This window comes from Megascapheus bottae, chromosome 12 (genome assembly GCF_031878675.1).
Source record: "Megascapheus bottae isolate mThoBot1 chromosome 12, mThoBot2.hap1, whole genome shotgun sequence".
Taxonomy (NCBI): Eukaryota; Metazoa; Chordata; class Mammalia; order Rodentia; family Geomyidae; genus Megascapheus; species Megascapheus bottae.
Window position 1 is genome coordinate 11,905,156 of NC_143520.1, and position 22,521 is coordinate 11,927,676.

At 40.8% G+C, this 22,521-nt stretch overlaps 1 protein-coding gene across 1 annotated transcript in view; it reads right to left on the reverse strand.

The window, feature by feature from the left end:
- Positions 1 to 12,774: 12,774 nt before the first annotated feature.
- The window catches only part of Myo3b (myosin IIIB), a 222,622-nt gene continuing 212,875 nt past the window's right edge, over positions 12,775 to 22,521 (reverse strand). Inside the window, exon 25 of the mRNA XM_090343066.1 lies at positions 12,775 to 13,227. The gene's annotated coding sequence lies outside the window, so the exon portion shown is untranslated. The remainder of the gene's footprint in view (positions 13,228 to 22,521) is intronic.

Genomic DNA, 22,521 nt, shown 5'->3' on the forward strand with positions numbered 1-22,521 from the left:
GCTTCTGGTGAGTAGAGATGGCTGTCGGGGAGCTCATAGGAGTGAGTGGAGATCCTGGGGGTAAACAAAACCTACAATAGAATTTGGAGGAAAAACTACCACATGAAAAAAGATGAACAGAGAAAGTGAGGCTGTCAAATCTTCCAAAGGCAAAGAGGCAAAGGAAAGCAAGCAGAGGTGGAGCATGGGCAGGAAGTCCAGGCTGGTGGGGGAGGGGCATGAAGCAAGGCGATGGAGGGAGGGAACAAACCAGATGAAAACAGAAGGAAAGCATTTCTTCCAAGAGGAAGAAGCCCCCTGTGGAAACTGAGGTGGGGAAAGAGGGCAGATCATGAGTTTAAGTAGCAAGACTGGATGGGGGGAGAGGAAAAGTTCAATGTGTTTTAGGATGTGGTCAAGGACATGTTGGGAGGGGGGAAATTGTAGTTGGAACTTAGAAAGAAAGTTAGCAGGGATGATGCAGATATTTCCTTTAGTGAGGAGGAAAAAAGAGAATTCTTTTCTCAAGGAGGTAACTTCTGACTAAGAGGATACTGGATACAACTCAGTGTGAAACTTCTTCCTTTTTGGCGATACTAGGGTTTGCTTTCTTTATGGGGGATAGAGCCTCTTGCTCACAGCCTTATTTGCTAATAGCAGGTGGCTAGAGCACTTGAGCCATGGCCCCCAGTCCTGCTCTTTTTTTTTTTGCTGGCTATTTTAGAGATGGACTTTTCTGCCTTGGCTGGCCTCAAATCTGGACCCTCCAGATTTCAGTCTCCAGAGTAGCTGGGATTACAAGTGTGAGTCCCAGGTGCTAGGCTTCTTTCTTTGAGTGAAAAAGATGGTCATACCAAGAGGACAATGGGAAAATCATGTCAGATAAAGACTGGACCTTGCTTGGGTGAAGCTTTGTCATATTCAAGCCTCACATCAATCTCAGTTTGATCTCAGTCAAGCCTTTCTTTGCCTCCTATTAAAGTCTTGCTATGTAGCTGTGATAGGAGACAGAGGGGACCCAGGTAGGGGTCACTTGCCTCCCAGTGAAAGGCCGTCCCTGAAACATATATTCTAGCGCATGTGGAATTTCTGCCAGCAGCACTCATGTGCAAAAGCTGATCGTTAGGCAAGGGTAGGCCTTCCTGCAAAGATCTTATCTTAGATAAAGATAGCACCAAATTCCTTTATCAAGCATTTCATTTACTTTAGCCACTGATATTCAAAATGATCCATTGAAAAGTGCCACTTGATGTCAGAAAAAAATGAGGTGGCTCATGACTGTAATCTTAGCTACTCAGGAGATTGAGATCTGAGGATTGTGGTACCAAGAGACTTATCTCCAATTAACCATTAAAAAACTGGAGGTGGTTCTGTGGCTCAAGGGGTAAGGTGGCAGCCTTGAGCTGAAGAACTCAGGGATAGCACCCAGGTCAAGAGTCCAAGCCCCATGACCGATAAAAAAAAAAAAATAAAAATAAAAAAATAAAGAAAGCCCATGGAAAACCATAGACTAGAGGTTTGTTAGGAGCTTGCAGAAGCTCAAAAAACCAATTTGTGGCTTTCTTCCATCTTTGATTCCACGGAGAAGTGATGATCCTTACTGGGTGCCTAGCAAGAATGCCCAGGTTGGCATACATGCAAGGCCAAATGGAGGGAGGACTTGGAAATAAAAAAGGGCATGCTCTGCCCTAGGGGTTTCTAGTTCTGAGCCCTGGAGGAATGGTTGGGAGGGCTGGAAAGAGCCTGCCAATGATCTCTGATTAACAAACTGACACAAAGCAGAGAGGTGGCAACCTCTCTTCCACAGAACTCCATGGAGGAATCTCACCATATTTTTGTGAGGATGATGAGAAACCTGAACTTCCTAACAAGGATTCTCCATGTCCTATTATTTCCCATTTGTGGTGGCATTTATTCCCTTAAAAAGAGATGAAAGTGCAAACGGTTTCTTTGAAGCTTGGAAATAATTTTAAAGATTAAAAAAAAGGTCTTGAAATTTGATCTGGATGTAGTGATAAAACAGAAACAGGCATGAATATGTAGGAAATTTATTTTTGATATAGGTCTAATAAAGATTTAATGAAAAACAGAGTCTGTGGATCAAGAGTGCAAACCCAACTTAGGAGCTTCTTTTTGCAGCCCTCTAGTTTTAATGCTTCTGGATAGAGTAGGTAGACTCAGACTGGAGAAGGAAGTGTTGGAGAAGTCCTGGGATGCTCCAGTTTGTGGTATAATCTGCTCAGCAGCCTCACAACTTATTTGTTAGTGCAAATGCAAGCAATGGAACTTCTAGGATGCTTTCATGGCCACGTGGCTGGAGGGCCCAACTTCAGTTCTCACTGAGTCTGTTTTGTAGATGGAGGAGTTGTAGCATCGAGAGAGGGATTAAGTAATGCTCCAAGCTTTTTGAATCAGAGTAATGGTATTCTCAGAGGGTAACTTGTTAACCATCACAGGACAGGCTCTCCCTGGATGAATACAAGTCTGCTTCTATTACTGGAAAAATAATCACACATAATAATGTCTATGGAGACATTATTAACTAGGAAGTATGGGATAATGTATTGGATACACTAATGTCTGTCCCACATGAGATGTTTGCTTTCTGGTTTTACTCCAGGAGTAACTTCAAGAATTACAGTCTGGATCCATAAACTGCTTTTGTACTCATTTTCCCCTCCTCCCTTTGGCACTGCACCACCAAGGGCCACATAGAAATGGTGACAAAGTTTATCTTGCTTGTTCTGAGGCACCAATTTTAGGCCTATAGGTAAGTATTAATTTTAGCAGTACAATTGTGAACCAACAACCAGAAATATTAGAAATATCCATTCATATCTAAAAGGCCACTCCAGCCAACTGTGGTGGTCTCTAATATCAGCATTCAGGAGGCTGAGGCAGGAGGACTATGATTTTTGAGGCTAGTCTGGGCTACATAATGACTTACAGTCTCAACAAATTTAAATAAGTAATAGTCATCTCTAAAACTGGCAAGAGTCCACCCATGAGCCCCCTGTTCTTATGAGGCTTATCATTTTTATTTAGGTTCTAGTTTCAAGCTTTAGTATCAGGTTGGACTTTGTCAAACTTGCTGGGAGCGTGGCCTAGTGGTAGAGTGCTCTCCTAGCATGCAGGTACAAAATGATCCAGTTCAAATACTGGCTACATTGCTGACTAGGCAATGGCTACTAGCTTGGTGTTCATTCCCAGACTCTGATATCTCCTTTAAGGAAATGCCCTTGAACTGACTGCTATTTCTCCCCTTCATGAACAGTAATTATGGCTCAGCCACTCTGGTCCTGGCCTCAGTGGTATTCTGTAGTTTAGCCAACACTTACTGAGTTTCTAACATTTGCATTTCCTTGGCCTTCTCCCTCTCTTTGGACTTTTCCTCCTTAACCTTGACCCTTTCTCTACAGTGCCAACCCTGCAATACTAATAAATGCCTTCATATGGCCTTTGGTCTGGCCGATCAGATCTTCAAAATAAATAGGAAATACAGTCTCTTCCCATTTTCCAAACCAATTTGCTTCCCAAGCTTTCTGCTTGGTGTTTTGACATTTGTTGGGGCTTCAAATCATCTGAGTTTTGTTTGTCTTCACACCCCACCACCATCACTGCTTGTTCTATGTTCTATTTTCATCTCATTCTTCAGGTCTTGTTTCTCTTCCTTTTCTGCTTGAAGCCTTCTATATCTCTCACCTCCCATTTTCTGGCCCTTGTGACATGCTGTATTTTTCAGAGAGGATCACAGCAATATCTCACCTCCCACAATCTGGCTGGCCTTTGTATTCACAACCAAATGAAAGCGGCAGAGGTGGTTGAAGGCTAGGTCAGTACAAGTCAGTATACCTGCTTCCTTAGGAATGCTTCCTCTCCAGATGTTCTCTCTTGTCACACCTCTTTGAAATTCAGCTGTGAAAAGCCACGTAAGAGGTTAACTATTGGTCCTCTGGTCAACAGTCCCAGAACTCAGCCTTTAGAACCAACCCAGCCCAACCAAAATGGGAGAAAAGAAGCCTTCCAGGCTACTGTTGTCTAAGTAACTATAGCTAAGGTACCAGATACCCGGAGATGAGCTATCCTCTCTAGGCCTTGTCCAAATTTTTGACCCAGAAAATGTATGAGCTCAAAGAACTGGCTCTTATTTACTCTGCTAAGTGCAGGATGCTTTATCACATGACAATCAATACAGCTCTCCAATGCATATTGCTCATTACATGATGGGTATTTTTCCAAAACACCAAGCACAGCATTATCTTTTTCACTTTGCCTTTTCTGATTAATCGCTCTTCCAACATAATCTTAAAACTGTATTTTGAGCAATTTTGATCAGAATGATAGGCATGATTGAGGTGTAATTCAATGCCATAAAGTTATAGATGCTTTTTAACTTTCCACTCATTTAGCTATTGCTTGGTAAATGGTAGTGGATCAGACATTTATTGAGTTGCCAGGAAGTGGTGATTCATCTCTCTATTAAAGAGTTAAGGTTAAAGGACATCCTAAGATCTTTCCCACTAAAATATTCTTTGACAATTCATATTCTTCCAAGAATGCTGTTGTTCAACTGACAAGTGATTTTGGAGGAATCGCTCTTGAGGAGGGCATCCCAGCCTCGCCTTTTCTGTTCCCTCTAGTAGTTATTTCAGGGATTTTATAATGGGAGAGAGAAAAGGAGGGAGGGAGGGAGAGGGAGAGAGAGAAAGAAAAAGGGAGAGAGAGAGAGTTTTGTTTCAAGGTACGCCAAGTTATGCCAAGTTGTCATGATATCTTCATCTGCCAACTGTACACAGAGTGCAGTCTCCAAGCCCTTTCTAAAAATAAATAGAAATTTCCTTCTTACTGTCTCTGTGCTGTCCAAGGACATGGGAACAGCCAAACACTGGATGGATGAAGTTCCATTCAATTTAGGTTATTACCGGTGTATAAAAATGATTAATGCACATATGTAGTCTGTGACAAGACTGTGTTGTCATTTGTGCCTGAAGAGAAATATAAATGGAGAGACACGAGGGATGGGGTAAGAAGAAAAGGACAGGAAAATAGGAAAGAAAAGGGAGAAGGACATCTAAATTTGTCTGTGGACAGGGAAGCACAGTTACTAGGCATGTGAGCCACAAACATTGAGCCCCACAAGAGATATAATGCTTGGTGATGCTTGTATGTGACACCGAGTTCAGGCTACTTCACTCCTGGCCATGGAAGGAAAGTCCCTTTACACCTGAAACATTTTTGAAGTTAATGTTTACTTAATATAAACAGTCAATTTTAAATATAAAACCTGGACTTCACCAACCAAGCAAGCATGAAGCATTTATAATATAAAACAAAAATCAAAACAAACAACACCAAAAACTAAAACCAACCTGAACTTTGTATTAAAGTTCTTTTTGAGTTACTCAGTAACTTTACTCTTACTTGACAGTAATAGATGGGTATGCACTTTCCTGCTTCTGGAAGAGATGCTAAATACTAGCTCATGGCTCTAATAAGGATTCAGTTTAGGTGCCATTTTTGAAGTGTTGGAGGTGGACCGCAGGGTCTCTCATGCCAGGTGAGTGTTTACACACTGAGCTATCCTTTCTAGTCTAGCTATTTCTTAAGAACACTTACCGTCTCAACCACAATGCTATCATTTGGTACCTTTTTTATTTTTTTAGGTACAATTAATTTGTAAGGTGCAGAAAGTATCTAAGCATCTTGCAAAGGTGGTCAAAGGTCTTGACATTATTATGGAGTGTTTTACATATGTCTTGGGGGCCAAGGCTAAGCATAATCCCAGCCCTGGGCATCTCCATATGGTCCAAGGCAGGTCATTCATCTCACCCCTTATCTGGATGCCTACAGAGGGTGAGGGCATTGTCACTACTGTCCTCACCAGGAAGCCACTGGTCTATGTGTGGGACCCTGGGGCCCATCCCAGGATGAGGGTTTCACAACGTTCTACCTCATTGGCTCTAATTTGAGACAAATCCCTAGATCCCAAAACTTAAGTCTGCAATAGCTTGCTGACTGAGTAGCTACCCGGAGATCTGAGGATCGCAGTTCACAGCTAGCCCAGGCAGGAAAGTCCATGAGACTCATATCTCCAGGTGACCACCAAAAAGCCAGAAGTGGATCAGGTGGTTGGGAGAGTGCCAGCTTTGAGCAAAAGCCAGCTGGAATCCTGGCTCTTGGGATTATAAGTTATCTCGTTAATGCCACTAGGGTCAGGGGCTACCTTATAAGAATTCTGAAAGAAGGGTCACCAGATTGAAATAGCACTAGGTAGAATGGAAAATAGCACTAGTTATATTGGATAACAACAGTAGTCCTGAATGTATGGCAAAGACCAGGAGAGGAATCTAGAAAATAGGGGGCAGGGGAAGAGAAGGAGGGAAAGAGGAGGTAGGTGAAAGCTCAGTCATGGTAGAGGATCCAGGCTTTGAAAGATGTTACTGAATAAAAAATACAACTACTTCTGCTTCCTCTTATAAGGAGTTACATTAGGTGAAAGAAATCTTGGAGCTTTCTATTGTCGCCATTTATCCACTGCTGTTGGAAGTGCCTGAGATGAGGACAAAGACTGCCAGGCTGTAGAGAGAAATGCTTAGATTGCAAATGCCTGGTTGTGGTGGCAGATTGATTGACATTATTAGAAATGTAAGCACTTCTTCAGTAAATGCAAGTGGTTTCATCAGAAACTTTCTTTTGAGTGAACAGAACAGGTAGATTGCTAGGATGGCTCAAAAGGGAGAAATGCATTTTCCCTTAGAATAGGAGGGGGAATCCCAGACAACCAATAGGTAGGCTGTCTGCTTGGCTCTTGATCTCATTGGTCTGTAGTTGTTGTGGGCCTGGGCACTTGGTGGTAGATCTGTCATGGCTAGGACAATAGCATCGTATGAAACATAGACTCACATGATTTATGATGACTTTACTTTCTCAACCTAAGTACAAGGTAGCTTCATCTCTGATGATTTTTACATAGTGGCATTAGGCAACATCTATAGATATAGGTATGTATATCTATGTACATATGCACATGTGTACATATATGTACTATGTATATATGTATATATAATAGAATCAGAGGCATTCTTATTCTCCCAAGTGGACCACTAATTTGATGTTCATTTATTTTGAGAGGGTTTGCTTTTCTAAGAAACTAATTTTTCAAAGACTTACAGAAATCCCTTTTATGGTGGACACAATTTTCTTTTTCTTCCATATTCCAATTTCTGGCTGGCTATAAAGCAATATGTTCATTTCCATATCAAACAGAAAGGAGTCAGGAAAATACTCCCCTGATCCACATAAAAAGACACATTACTAGAGATTGTCTACAAACTTGTTTTTATGGCCCAAATTAGCAAACTATTCACAGTAATAGGTGAGTCAGATGACCATAATGTTTAAAGGAACAAAGCCAGTCACCAGGTCTCTGGCCCCAAATCAGCCCTGAGGAGGCATGTCTTAGCTGCCAGAACATCTCTGTGAAGGGACAACCAAGAGGCTACAGAAAAAAAGAAAAGGAAAGAAAAGAAAAGAAGGACAGTCAGAAAGCTTGCCACTTCCCCAGATATAGCTGCCAGAAAATGGATTCCAGGGCTTGCTCCCCAGCTGCCCAGAGGCTCTGTGGGTTGCCACTGTGTTAATAGAGGGGCACACGTGGCTCTCATCTCAGGGTCCTGGGAATTTAGGGATTTCAGTCACCCACTAGCAATTTCCTTCCTTGATCTGCACTGCTTTGGGGTTAGGAGAGGGAGTTCCAGCTGAAACCTGAGCTGTCATCTGTCAGCTGTCAAGCATAAGCCGTTGATTTCTAGGCATGCTCTTAACTGAAGCCAACTTAATCAACTAGTTGAAAACATTAATGTACACTGGGGTATGAGATGTCAGAAACATCTTTGGCACTTTTCTGTAGATCTGTGCCACACTACTTTTCTGTAGTGTGGACTTGTGTGGGACTCAGCCACCTTTCCAATGAGGCTATAGTAATAGAGAACTAGAAAGCCCAGAAGTTGCACATAGTAACTGGACCCTCAAGTAGAGAAAATACTTAATGCAGAACCCATAATCCATGTGTAGGAACTGGACTCAGAGTTTCAGAGGCAAAGGCATCCAGGGGCCCAGCTGAGCTAACTTGGAGATTTGCATTTCTCTTGGTAAGTAGAGGATGTATCTGGTGTCCTGGCCTCATAGGAACCTGTCCTCTGTCAGGTGATAGCTGGAGCTCTTAAACACAATGTCTCAGAAGAGACATGTCTACAATTCCAGGGATCATAGGCATTACCTTTATCTGGCTGCAGTGAGACTCATAGGGGAAGATTTCAAACACACTGCTAACTCAGACCCCATTCAAGACACAAATCATACCAGACATGATGGCACACACCTGTAACCCTACCTACTTGGTAGATCTGAGATCTAAGGAGCACAGTTCAAACCCAGCTTGTGCAGGAAAGTCTGTGGCACTCTTATCTCCAATAAACTACCCTCCTCACCCCCGCAAAAAAAAAAAAAAAGAAGAAGCCTGAAGTGGAGCTGTGGCTTACGTGGTAGAGCACTACCTTGAGCAAAATTGTTCAGAGGCAGTGACCAGGCCCTGAATTTAAGCCCCAAGACTGGCATAACACACACACACACACACACACACACACACACACACACACACACACACACACGAATCTGTGTGGCTTAACTGATTTTTTCTTTTATTTTGCAGTGCCTAGGGATCAACACTAAGATCTCATTTGTGCCAGGCAAAGCACTCTGCCAACCAGCTCCATCTTCAGCCCTTGATTTTTTGAGACAGAACAGTTATATAGCTCTTTTAGGTAAGCGCTGGGTTTTGTTATTGTTTTGTAAGCTTTTCAGTTTGAAGGGCTGGAGTGTGACACAGTGTTAGAGTGACGCTTAGGATGCATAAGACTCTAGATTTGATATCCAGTACACAAAAACAAACTTTTATATTGAAATAATTCAAATACATCTGAAGTGGCAAAAATGCAGAGATGTCCCATGTACCTTTCATCCAGGCTTCCCCGATAACATCTTATATAATGGAAGAGCATGCTATTAAAACCAGAGAACTGATACCAATACATATGTATATATATTTCTATTGTTTTAACATGTGTGTAGATTCATGCAACTACACCAAAATCAAAATATAGAAATATTCCTTTATCGTAAGACTTGTCCTGCTCTTTTGTAGTAATATCTGTACCCCACATTCCATGGTAGCCCCTAGTAACTGCTCTTCTGTTCCTTTCTCCAATGTTACCATTTTTGTGGATGGTATAAAATGAAAATGTATAACATATGACCTTTTGAAACTTGTCACTCAACATAATGCTTTGGAGATATTCAAGTTGTGTATGTGAATTTTTTAAATAGTTGTGTAGAATTCCATTTTATGGATAGGCCATGATTTTTCTGTTCTCTTATTGAAGGATACTTGGGTTGTTTCTAGTTGAGGCGGTTACAAGTAAATCTGAAAGCTTTGAAGTGTGTGTGTGTGTGTGTGTGTGTGTGTGTGTGTGTATGTTTAAATTCTCATTTACTTTTCTTTAAAAAAATTTCCTAGGGCTCTGGTACAAATCAGGGCTAAGAACTCTTAGATTAGGGAGAAAATGAAAAAGTGGTAACCAAATGTTCCAAACATGTGCTAAATCCCTTGTATGACAGTGTATTATATGGCTGCCTGGACTCCAATCCTGCCTCTGCCAGCTGATGGCCTAACTTCATTCTGCCTCAGTAGCTTGTCTATGAATTGGGGCAGTCACACCAACCTTATGAGCATGCACTGAAGGTAATACAACTAGTGGCAAAAAACACAGCTTCATCCATTCATGCTGCTCACTACACTGGACACTGAAGCCAGGCCGCATCCTGGCTTTGAACCCCTCCAAGGCAGTCACATTGGATGTGCATCACTCCTTCATAGAAGGCTTGCACCTGCTGTAGTCTGAGGGGGAATGGCCCTTCTTCCTGAGAACCATTAGCTGCTTCACCTTTGCCCCTTGCTGTGCTGTACAACACCCTTGGTTCCCCTCCTCTTAGGCCACTATCTCCTAGAGATGAATTGGGATTGCCTTTTCCTGTGTCCCCTTCATCTGCCTGTACATGAGGGCTCCTCAGAGTCAGCGACTATGTGTCTAATCCACCTCTGTATCTCTGGTATCTGGTGTGGTTGGTCGGTAACTAGATGTGGAACAAATGAAGAAATGGATGAGTCAGTGCCTATGGCAGGAAAGCATTTAGGACCTGGTTGGCTCCTAAGGGAGTCCAGATATGCAGTTGTGCAAAGTAGTTAAGCTGAGGAAGCCATTGCAGCGGGCAGTCTTAAGTTCATCACTCACGTGCTTCTGCTGTTATAAGGATTTAGAGAATTCAAAAGTGTAAAGGACTTAGAACCAGGTACAGACTATCTGTTCATTAGACACTTAAAAAAAACTACACAAATAAATACAATAAGAATAAAGGATTGCTGTGAGAATCTACTGCAAGGAAAGCATTTCCGTGCTACCTAAATGATGCATAATCAGACCTCTGCAAGAAGATTCTGCTTGATATTTTAGTTTACATTTCAAATTCCCCACTTGGATAAATGTCTGGAAAATGGTGAAGCAGTAGCAGGGAGCCATGGGGCGCCATGTAACCAGGCCCCTCAGGAGGGACCAGAAGTTGCCACCATCTGATGTCTGCCTTGTGGCCGCATGAAAGGAAGCTGGGTGTAAGTCCAGTTCCTAATGGACAGGTGTTTGAGACGTCCTACAGTTGGCACCCTTGGTGAAGTCTCCGCAGACAGGCGAGGATTAAGTGGAGAACAGACCAAACTGCTTTTCCACCTGGTGGCTCCAGCAGGACAGAGCTGGTGACAGAGACTGGGCAACCGGAGGGAAAACCTCCTGCGTTTTCTTGCTTCTGCTCTGTTTTGCAGGGAAATCTTGAGTTCCGGTCCCCAGAGCAGTCAGTCCAGCAACTTTCATAGATTCTGTCATATTCACATTATACTCCCATCTGCTACAACTGTTTCAAAGAATCAGATGCATCTCTTTTATTATCAAAAGAATAATGTAATTAATGCAATGTTTTCAGCCCTGGATTCTGCTGTCAGAAGTGAAATCACAACTCAGTGCCACAGATATAACCTTCTCTTTAGAAGGTTTAATTTATCAAAGCAAAGAGAATAGCAGGAAGGAAAGGTGCTTTCCAATGTTTTATTCTTATTTTCAATTAGGAGTACAACTTTGATTGTATTGACTTCTTTTTAAACTCATATGTAGAGATTTCAGAGCTCAAGTAGCATGTATTACACTCTGCTTTGTTATCAAGCATGTAATAAAAAGCCATTTCCCCTTGAGATACGGAAATATAAGTATTTATAAAATGGTTTTTGCATTTTTGGAAGTATCTTAAGGCACCCCCAAGGAATGGTTTGTCAGCCAAGCACCGGTGACTCATGTTTCTAATCTCAGGAGGGTGAGATCTGAGGATGGTGGTTCAAAACTAGCCTGGGAAAAAAAGTCCATGAGGCTATTTCCATTTATTCAGCAAAAAGTCAAAAGTGGGGTTGTGGATCAAGTGGTGTGGTGCCTCCTTTGAGTGAAAAAGCTAAGCAACATCCAGGGGCCCATGGCTCATACCTGTAATTCTAGCTACTCAGGAAGTTGAGGTCTGAGGATTGTGATTTGAAGCCAGCCTGTGCAGGAAAGTCCATGAGACTCTTACCTCTGCTCAAAAACTGTAAGTGGAGCTGTGGCTCAAAGTGGTAAAACACTACCCTTGAGAAAAAGAGCTCAGGGAAAATGCCCAGGCACTGAGTTCAAGCCCCACAACTGACACACAAAAGAAAAGGCTAGACAAGAGGCTCTGAGTCTCAGCCTCTGTACGGTGCACACATGTGCATGTGCACGTGTGTGCACACAGGCACACATACAATGGTTTGCAACTGTGACTGAGAATGAGACGAAGGGAGGATGCACAATACTGTTGTTTTTGTGTTCTGTCTTGGGTTCTGTCTTTTCCCCAGATAGAGTGGTAAATAAATTGTATGACAATGACAGGAAGAATGTGGGAAAGAAATCAGAAGGGTGAAGTATTTGTCAGGCAGTTGGTCTGGCCTAAACAGTCCTATGTTGTAGAAAAATATATTCCCAGGGAGAGCAGTTAGCGTTGCTGGTATGCCTAGATCCTAGTCCAGATGCATACCATCTCCCTTCCAACAGATTCCTCTTGAAAAGTGTCTCAGTGCAGACTCTGGGGTCCACTTTGACCTTGCCTAAGACCTTCACCATCCAGCAGTGGGGCCTGAGGATATACAGGGCAGAGGTCCCTGTCAGGATGGAGCTCAGGCTCCAGTCCCTGTCTGCCTAGACCAGAACTCTTTATATCTTTATACTGAATGAAGCCCTAAGCTTGTAAGACTGAGGCTGTACCCTTATAAGTGATGACCCCCAGAAACACAGGCCCCTAGTGGGTGCTGGTGGCTCACACCTGTAATCTTAGCTACTCAGGAGGCTGAGGTCTGAAGATTACAATGTAAAGTCAGCTGGGGCAGGAAAGTCTGTTGAAACTGCTACCTCCAATAAACTGCTAAGAAAAAGATGGAAGTGGTGATCTAGCTCAAGTGGTAGAGCATTAGCCTTGAGCCAAACAATCCCAGAGACAGTGACCAGGCCTTGTGTTCAAGTCCCGGAGCTGACACAAAGCAAAGCAAAGCACAGCACAGCACAGCAAAGCACAGCACAGTGCAGCAAAGCAAAGCAAAGCAAAACAAAACAACAAAAACCCTATGTGCTCCAATCCCAAGTGTGTTCCCTTAGTGGTGGCCCACAAAAGTACCGGCTCCAATCCTGGACCAAATCTTCCTTCTATCAGTCCACTACTGAGTTTCAGACATTCTTGTGTGTGTGTGTGTGTGTGTGTGTGTGTGTGTGTGTGTGTTTATTGAATGAAGACAAAAGCACAAACTTCATCCTGTTTCTCCATCACCTCTCCCTGCTAGTATCTTCAATCCACACGTACTTGCTTACTATTACATTGTTCAAGCTATAAATGTATCATATATGTCCTCCCAATATTTTGCTTAATTTTGCTGTAACCATTCCCCACATTTCTGTATAATTAACAATATTTTAATTTGTAGCAATTGCACAATAACCCTGTTATAATCACGTGGCAGCATTTATTCCTTATGTAATGATGTAGCTGATCGGATTTTCCTCTGATGATTGCTGGGGAGTTCACTCCTAAAACCTTTAACAGGAAACAGAAAGGTTTACAACAGGATTAGAGAAACTTAAAAAAAGCTCACACAGGAAAGGTAAATTATAATTAGGTTTCTTCAAAAACAAATAATGTGCATCTAATGTAATAATGATTGTTTTCATATATGTTTATTATACTTAATAGAAGGGTTACATTATATTCACCAGATAAAGGGTGCATTATGTAATAATGATTTTTAAATGCTCCAGGTGGGGAGAAAAATACTACTCACCTTGTAGTGGATGTGCAAGTCCATTGAAAATTGAATTAGCACATCTATCTATCTATCTATCTATCTATCTATCTATCTATCTATCTATCTATCTATCTATCTATGTTTTGCTAGTCCTGGGCCTTGAACTCAGGGACTGGGCGCTCTATTTGGGCTTTCTCAAGGCTAGAGCTCTACCACTTGAGCCACAGCACCATTTCTGGCTTTTATCTATGTATGTGGTACTGAGGAATTGAACCCAGGTTTTTGTGCATGCTAAGCAAGCACTCTATCACTAGGCCAAACTCCCGGCCCAACATGTATAATTTTTAAGAGCATAGTAGAGGGACTGGGAAGGTAGCTTAGCTGCTCAGTGGTAGAGCCCTTGCCTAGTATGAATGGGTCCTTGGGTTTGAGCCCCAGTATTGTAGAAAGGGGGAAAAGAATATACTATAAAAATTTTGCACTTAAAAAATAGTTAAACTAGAACTCTACTTCCCACCCCCAATCTCTTTGAGTCATTTAAAAGACTATTTTTTTTCCATTGCAATCTTTTTGAGTCATTTAAAAGACTATTTTTTTCCATTGTATGGCTATACTACCATGCCCTACTTTTGAAATATCTGAATTGCTTCAGGTGTATTTTGGTTTTGTTTTTGCTATTGTACACAATTCTATGAAGAACATTTTGTCTCTCTGTCTGTCTGTCTGTCTGTCTGTCTATCATCTATCTATCTATCTATCTATCTATCTATCTATCTATCTATCATTTTTCTATCTTTCTATATAGATACTTATAGACCCTGAAGTTTTGTTTGGAAAGATGAAAAATTGTCATGGCTGTACAACCATATAAATGTATTCTCTCCCTCCCTCTTTCTCTCTCTCTAGTAGAGGAATATTATTCACAGAAGAGAGAATCTCTAGATAGAAAACCAGAAGTAACAGAGAACAGACATATGAATCACAGTACAGGGACTGATAATAACAAATGCCGTAACTTCTCTCATGAGCTGAGCCTCAATCTAGCTCTCCCTTCTGAAAAGAAGCATGCTCCCTTCTTGCATCAGTATTTGGGCCAAAGGAAATACACAGGCTGTGAATCAAGACACATGTCCTGCCGCTGAGCTCACAGACAGTTCAATCATCTAAAGCGGATTCTCTGCCACCAGAAAAAAATGTCGGATTAACAACTGGAAGATTCTATCCCTTCACAGTTTGCTCCCACACTAGCATGACTTTATTATTCAGATGTCTTCACAAATGTAAAGAAAGAAAGTCATCCTTTATTTCCAGAAACATTGGTCCAGGGAGATGAAAGTTGAAAATAACTTTGTTCATTCTACAACCTCTTAAAGATCGACCAACTCCTCAATGGAAGGACTGAATGATCGTGACACCATGATTTTTTGAATCCTTTTTCAAAACTGCTACCTCTCCATTACCCTCTCCCCCTCTTCTTCCCCCCCACCTTGTTTCAGGCCAACACATTCATGTCAATTTATACTTCTACGAGGATAATTTGTGTATGTCAATTATTGCCCTCAGTAACAATGAATACTTATTTTAAAAAAGTAAAAATAGATCCTTTTCCGGCTCATAATTGTGATGATTGGGTTCTCAAGAGCTTGTTGCGATAATGGGCACATTATCCATCTGAAAGTAAAATACTTTGTTTTTAGTTTCTATTTTATGACTAGTAAGGTCATATTGTTTATCATAATATATACTCTTAAAATGTCTTTATTGGGATATTTTCTTTTTACTGAATAATTTGTAGATCTCATTATGGTTCTGGGAGGCAACCCTTGTGTCTTTATATTAGTGCATCTTAGCACTCATTCAATATTTGTTGAGTAAAAAAATAGTACATATTGGACTTGGAGGTATGGCTCATGAGGTGGAGTATTTTCCTAGCAGGTACAAGGCTCCAAGTTCAATCCCAGAACCAGAAAAAATATACCTGCTATAAATATAAATTTCAGGTCACATTTGCAACTTAATATTTTAAAATATATGTAACAAACTTGCAGTTTTCAGCATTTTTTAAATGTATGGTTCAGTGACCTTAAATACATTTACATGTTGTGTGGCCCTTATGATAATTTCTTGCTCTTCCCAAACAGAACTCCAGTACATATTCAACAATAATTTTGTTGACATGGGGAAGATTTAAATTTTTATGTAGTAAAACATATTTTTAAAAATTAATTTTAACTCATTTTTAAGAACTTTCAACATAAAAGTTGGAACTTCACTGTTCTTCCATTGCTGTTTTGAGATTGGCCTTCCCTGGGTAGCTCAGACTATCCTTGAAATCAAGATCTTCCTACCTCAGCCTCTGCTGCACACACTTGAACCACTATACTCTGCTCATTATCTTTTTCTTTAAGTTGTCTTCGGCATTATGTTCTGGAAAACTCTTCCTGCCTAAAAAGCATGTAAACATTCATACTTATTTCTCCAACTGTTTATTATTTCTTCTTTTCTTTTTCTTTTTTTTCTTTTTTTTTTTTTTGCCAGTCACGAGCTTGAGCTCAGGGCCTGAGCACTGTCCTTGGACTTTCTCAAGGTTAGAGAGCTCTACCACTTGAGCCTCAGCACCATTTCTGGCTTTTTTCTATGTATGTGGTACCGAGGAATCGAACCCGGGTCTTCATGCATGCTAGGCAAGCACTCTACCACTAGGCCAAACTCCCAGCCCCTCTTTCTTTTCTTTTTCTTTTTACATTGCTCTCTCTCTCTCTCTCTTTTTTTTTTAAATCCATGTAGGATGCATTTAAGATGAAACACTAGTTGCTGCCTGTTGGGAGACCATTCTCCAGGTGTCTCCACATTTATGTATGTCATGGGAGCAGAAGCCCTGCTTGGTGTACAACAAAAAATTACTATTTTTCAATGATATTGAGAATTATTTGTGAAATAATCTTTTATGAAGGTTCATTATAGAAATGAACCTGGAAATATTTTTTTTGAATAAAGTAAGGCTCTGATTCTTGATTTTTAAGCATTTTGTACTGTCTAAGGAAAATAGATCATCTCTAAATCCATATAACTTGTAGATGCTCATGCTTTATAGGGTTTGAGGTTTCTGGGATTTGCAAACAACATTGTTGCACTTTTTAGTGCTTTTTAGCAGATACTGGGGAAAGGACTGGTAGGATAAACTTGGATTGCTTTTATCACTCATGAAAATGGAAGTCCTGTTATTCCAATTTTCATTGCCATGTTCATTGGAACCAATGAGATAATATTGAAGTTACATAGACAGAGACTGAACATTGTGTTGTCCAGTGCTTCTCTATTTATCCAGAGGGTTCAAAGGAGCAGGGAACTTGTCTGTCTGGCCACTTGGATCCTAGCTCCTGGTATGGTTCTTGGATCCCCAAGTCCTGTGATTAAAGAAGTGGTGAATGGTTGGTTGGTCTTATAGATGAGAAAATGCCTCTAAAATAATTGATTTGTCTAAGGTATTTTATAACACATGGTAATTGAGTAATTAGAAATGTCTTTCCATTAATTTTGATACCTTGCTTGAAGATGGAACCAATTTATTCCAGATAAAATTATTCATTATGTCTTTTTTTTTTTTTTTTGCCAGTCCTGGGCTTGAGCTCAGGGCCTGAGCACTGTCCTTGGACTTTCTCAAGGCTAGAGCTCTACCACTTGAGCCTCAGCACCACTTCCAGGTTTTTTCTATGTATGTGGTACGGAGGAATCAAACCTGGGTCTTCCTGCCTGCTAGATAAGCACTCTACCACTAGGCCAAACTCCAGGCCCCTCATTATGTCGTTTGCACCTTGCTACACCTGTTTAAGCAGACAAACAACAAAAGGATCCTGAAAGATTACAAAGTGAAAGCTAAACAGAAAGAAAAAAAAAAGATTTGCCAGATACAATGAAAACTACATGTGCTTTATGTCACTAAAGTGTCCTTTTCTCATTAAAATTATATATTACAACTCTAATATTTACAAAGTTTTGTAGATAGGAATGGAAACAAAAAAGAGTTGTGTTTGTAGTTATGGGAAGAAGTTTTGAAAATAAAAACATTTCCCCCATCACTGAGAGTTGATTTTTCACTGGCAGGAAAAAAATGCAACTTTAGAATATTTTCTAGGCACAAAAGCAAAAGCTTTTAGATCTGATTGGGAAAATAACTTGACAGGAGTCTTTTCCCCATTCCTGAAGTCTGGAGCCAGGCTCTATAATTTACATGAGTTCAGGAGGAGGGTTCCATGCAAATTTTGACTAATTATGTAAATTGAGAGAATTCACTCACTTGTTATAACTGAGTGTTTGCTGACTATGAGAACTAACTTCTAAGAAATGTTTTGGTTGCATCCCTTTGGAATGCTGTTGATAGCTGCTGCTTTAAATCACTGCTAATCTGTCAATGAATATTATTAAACAAAGAATGCCTCCTTGAAAGAGAAAAATTTAAATCCCAGGTAAAAAAGCATCAGACAAAAAAACTCTGTCAGTAATAAAGTCACCTAATTTGTTGGAAAAGAAAAATTGAGTTTAGTCACTGTTTCCTAAAAAAAATAAAATACAATGATGATAGCATTATCGATTTAGTTCCCTCCCCTCCCCCACCATTTAACTTTTCACAGTGTTTCCAGGCTTTACTACTACTTGGCAGAGACAACTTGGGACAGATTTCTTTATTTTCTCCTCTGGCCTAAAACGAAAAATCCCCCACTTTCCAAACTGTTACCACCGAAGAGTTTATTAAATGGCTGAAAAAGACAGCTGGTCCCACCATCTGTTAAAAATTTTCAGGGGCCAAATAAAACAGGTTACACCTTTAGCCATGCCAAGTCTTGTGATTTCCCTCCTCCTTCCTCTCGCAGCCTGGGGAGGGCTAATCTGAATTTCACGCTCTGATTTTGTTCTTGCTAATGTCTGAGCTTCTGGTGTGCACTTCTCTACATGGCTTGGATTACCTCTTTTTAGTTACAAAGCTATTCTTCTGCTTCAAGCAGACTCATTTATTACCTATTACCCTTTATCAATATGTTCCCTGGTTACATTCAATGACTGATAGGGAATCTGAGGATATTGAACTAATTTCTGACTTTTCAAACCGAGTGTGTATGAGAGAGGGGTGGGGGGAACCCCAAAGCCCCTTTCTGTTGTTTTGCAAAGCATTTTTTTCTATAAATGTTAATGGAGGTAATTCAGATTTTGGAACAAAGGCTCAGCTCACCACACACTGCAGGTGTGAAAAAGTTGAAACAAAAGCTATGCTAACCCTAATGGTATTTCTTGTCATTAACAATTCTTTGATGTTCACACTGGAGCCTCCCTTTTATCTTCTAGTTCTTCAGCCATCTTTGGTAACTCGCAGCTCAATTGAATCTCCCCTTCACCCCCAAACCTCCCCCCTGGCCTTTAAAGACATCTGCAAAATGTTTATGCTGTTAGTTTCCACCGCATCTTTTAGTACCAAGGCAAAGTAAAATGAGATAAAGCTTGCAAGGTTATTATTAAAACATCAGTAAGTTTCTATCATTAAGCTGGAGGCAAAGATCAATAAAAAAAGGAGCACTTAATGTTACTTTAATAAGGATGAGTTTCCTGTAACAGGACTTGAGATTAACTTTGGTATCATTGAAGTGGGCTTCAACAATAAAGACGTTGCTCTGATCAGAAGAGGATGACTGCCCTTTGCCCAATTAAATAGTTTGCAAATACTTGGGATGCACTTGATCTATTATTTCCTGTTTTATGGGAAGCTTTCAGGATGCACATACTTGAAGAATATTTTTACTCTCCCTTTTTTCTTCTGTGAGTCAGTAGCTGGCAGGCTGCCAAAGACATTTGAAAACATGTTTTTCTATCTGTCCTTCTGTCCACCTAGGATGGGGGAAGAAGGGAGTGGGTGACAGGGAGTAGGGGCACAGCTTCATAAAAGTTTGTTTAATTCCTTTTTGATGACAGCAAAATGTAGGGAACAGTCAACACTACATAATATATCAGCATCAATAATGCAGACACAGGGTCCGAGATGGTACAGAGGGGCAAAGTGGAATCACATGTTTCTCATCCAATGCCTTGTCTGGTGTTACTGTTCATGCATATTTTACATAGTCTGAAATGCCTATGAATTGCTTTTGCATTAGCTGTTGGTGGTGGTGGTGGTAAAATTATTTGTTTAACTAGTAAACACTTTAACCATTGTAAATGGGGATCTCTCTGGAGAGTTGCTGGGTGAGAACTTGTTTTCAACAAGTATGAATCTGAAGCCAGTTTCACTGAGTCACCAGTGAAATCTACACTGCCTCCCCCCTAGCCTTTAGCTATGGTTCAGCTCCAAATGTCAGATGCCAGGAAAAGGAGAATAAGCAAAGATAAAATCCAAATTAATGTTAACAATGTATCTATTTTATAATTTTCTTCTCAAATTATTTAATAATTCCTAGCATTTATAGGATGCTTTTCATCTTCAAAGTGCTTTGCAAATGTTAGCTAATTAGCCATGAGGTAATGAGGCCTGGATGATAATGGTGCTGTAAGTTTCCTCTAGCCTTGATTAGAAAGGAAAAATTGGAGATGTATGTATTCATACATTTTTTAAAATAGCATTGATGGTCTTGGAGATTTTGAAAATGAGAGACCCAGGCAATTTATCTTCTATGTAGAATGTATCTCTCTCTGTAAGAACATTCCGGCAATTCAGATGCTAACAAAAGGTCAGGATTGTCCAGGACTTTAGCCTACTGATAGAATGCTTGCCTAGCATGCACGAAGATCCGGGTTCAATTCCTCAGTACCACATATGTAGAAAAAAAGCTGGAAGTGGTGCTGAGGCTCAAGTGGTAGAACTCGAGTCTTGAGAAAGTCCAAGGACAGTGCTTAGGCCCTGAATTCAGGCCCAGGACTGGCAAAAAAAAAAAAAAAAAGTCAGGATTTTCTCGTTTAGCAGGTGGTTATCAACCTTTTAATTTCAGCCTTGTCTGTTCCTAGTCCTTGTTATTTTTATCTTGGTCCAGTTACACAGAAAGGACAGTCCAAAGCCAGGTGTCATGACTCATGCCTGTAATCTTAGCTACTGAGAGCTAAGGAGCTACTGAGGCTGAGAGCTGAGGATGACAATTCAAAGCCTGACCAGACAGAAAAGTCCATAAGACTCCAATGCATCAACCAAAAGTGGGAAATGGAGTTGTGGCTCAAATGGCAGAGAACTAGCCTTGAGTAAAAAAAGCATGGGGCAGTAATAGGCCCTGAGTTCAAGTCTCCTTATTGGCACCCATAGAAGGACACAGAAGGGCAGTCCAGAAGGAAGGACACTCACTGCTAAGGATTAGGGACAGGCACCTACATTTTGTATTTTTCTCCACATTTTCTATGCTCAGTCAAATAAGATGGAACACACTTGGCATTCTTCCATACTGCCACATATAATGATGCTCATGTAGCTAAACTTTATCATTTTAGAATGTATGTGCGTGTTCTGAGTACTGCCCTGGAGATACTCTGACATGGTGAAAAGCTTAAACGATATAATTTTAGAAAAAAGAAGCATACTTCATTCATTTAAAAATGCTATCGTCTGATATAAAACGGACATGTAAAAATATCAGGCTACTAAAGAAAACATTACGGCTCAAGAAGACTCTATTTTAAATACACATGACCCTTTGTGAGACCAAATTGCTAGATTCAGACTCAGAGCGTAGGGTTTATTTTCCTGAACTTCTAATTTGGAAAAGCTAATTAAGTGACTCAGGCTCTTCTTATGAATCAAGTCCTCTCTCCTTTTCCTTCCTCAGGGCTGAGATTGAACCCCGAGCATGCTGTGGCAAGTGTTCTGCCACTGAGCTCCACAGCTAGTACCACGTGAATGAGATCTTTAAATTTACAGGAAATTTTTATTTAAGCCCCAGTCTTTTGAATTTTTGTGTCATCAGAGATTAGATTTTAATACAGGTTTGCCCTATTTATTAAAGGCTTTCTTCTTTCTATGATTTATAGTATTAAGCTATGTCTACAGACCCTAAACACAGACCAACAAGTGGAGGTTTCAGTCTGGCTCTTCTGTAGTCCCAAGGATCTGCTGGAACGTGCTAATGTTTAGACAAAGCCAGATAACAAGTATAAGAGACCATGGTGTCCAGAATAAAAAGTAGAAGCTAGGTGCTGGTGGCTCATGCCTGTAATTCTAGATATTCAGGAGGCTGAGATTTGAGGATCTGGACAGGAAAGTCCATGAAACTCTCATCTCCAGTTAACCACCAGAAAACCAGAAGTGGCACTGTAAGTCAAAATGGTAGAGCACTAGCTTTGAGCAAAAAGACCTCAAGGACAGTGCTCAGGCTTTGAGTTCAAGCCCCATGACTCACTGCCCCCCTCCAAAAGTAGACATGCGTGCGCGTGCGTGTGTGTGCGTCTGTGTATGTGTGTGTGTGCACACATATATGTACATGTGTACTGGGGCTCAAACTCAGAGTCTGAGTGCTGCCCTTTAGCTTCTCTTGCTCAAGGCTGGCCCTCTACCACTTGAGCTACACCCGTACTTCTGGCTTTTTTGGGTAGTTAATTGGAGGTAAAAGTCTCACAGATTTTCCTGCCTGAACTGGCTTTGAACCTCAATCCTCAGGTCTTAGGCACCTGAATAGTCCAGCTTAGAATGACATTTTTTTTGGAAGTACTGGATACCTACTATGTGTCTGCCTTCATTGTCATAGCAAAACACCAAGAGGGAGAATTAATGACTAGATTGAATGCTGTTGAATATGGTTCTATGTGTCTTAGTGATATGTAATTTATTTTCAGCCAATGATTGTTGACAGATTGTACATAAAATATATGAATAGTGCAGGACTTTTTCCCCCCCACAGAAATGAATTGCACACTTCATTTGCCCTGCCATCCTAGAGCAAGTGGAACACATGTATTTCCTGTCAGAGAGAAGTGCTTGTCCTATACACTGGAACTGTGTCCCCACCCTCAGCTCCTGAGCCTAATGTGTCTTCATGTCTGCACATCATCAGCTGTGGAGAAGAGAGGGTCAGAAAGAGAAGAGACAAAACCAGACCGAACTCATGACACGAGTGACACCCATT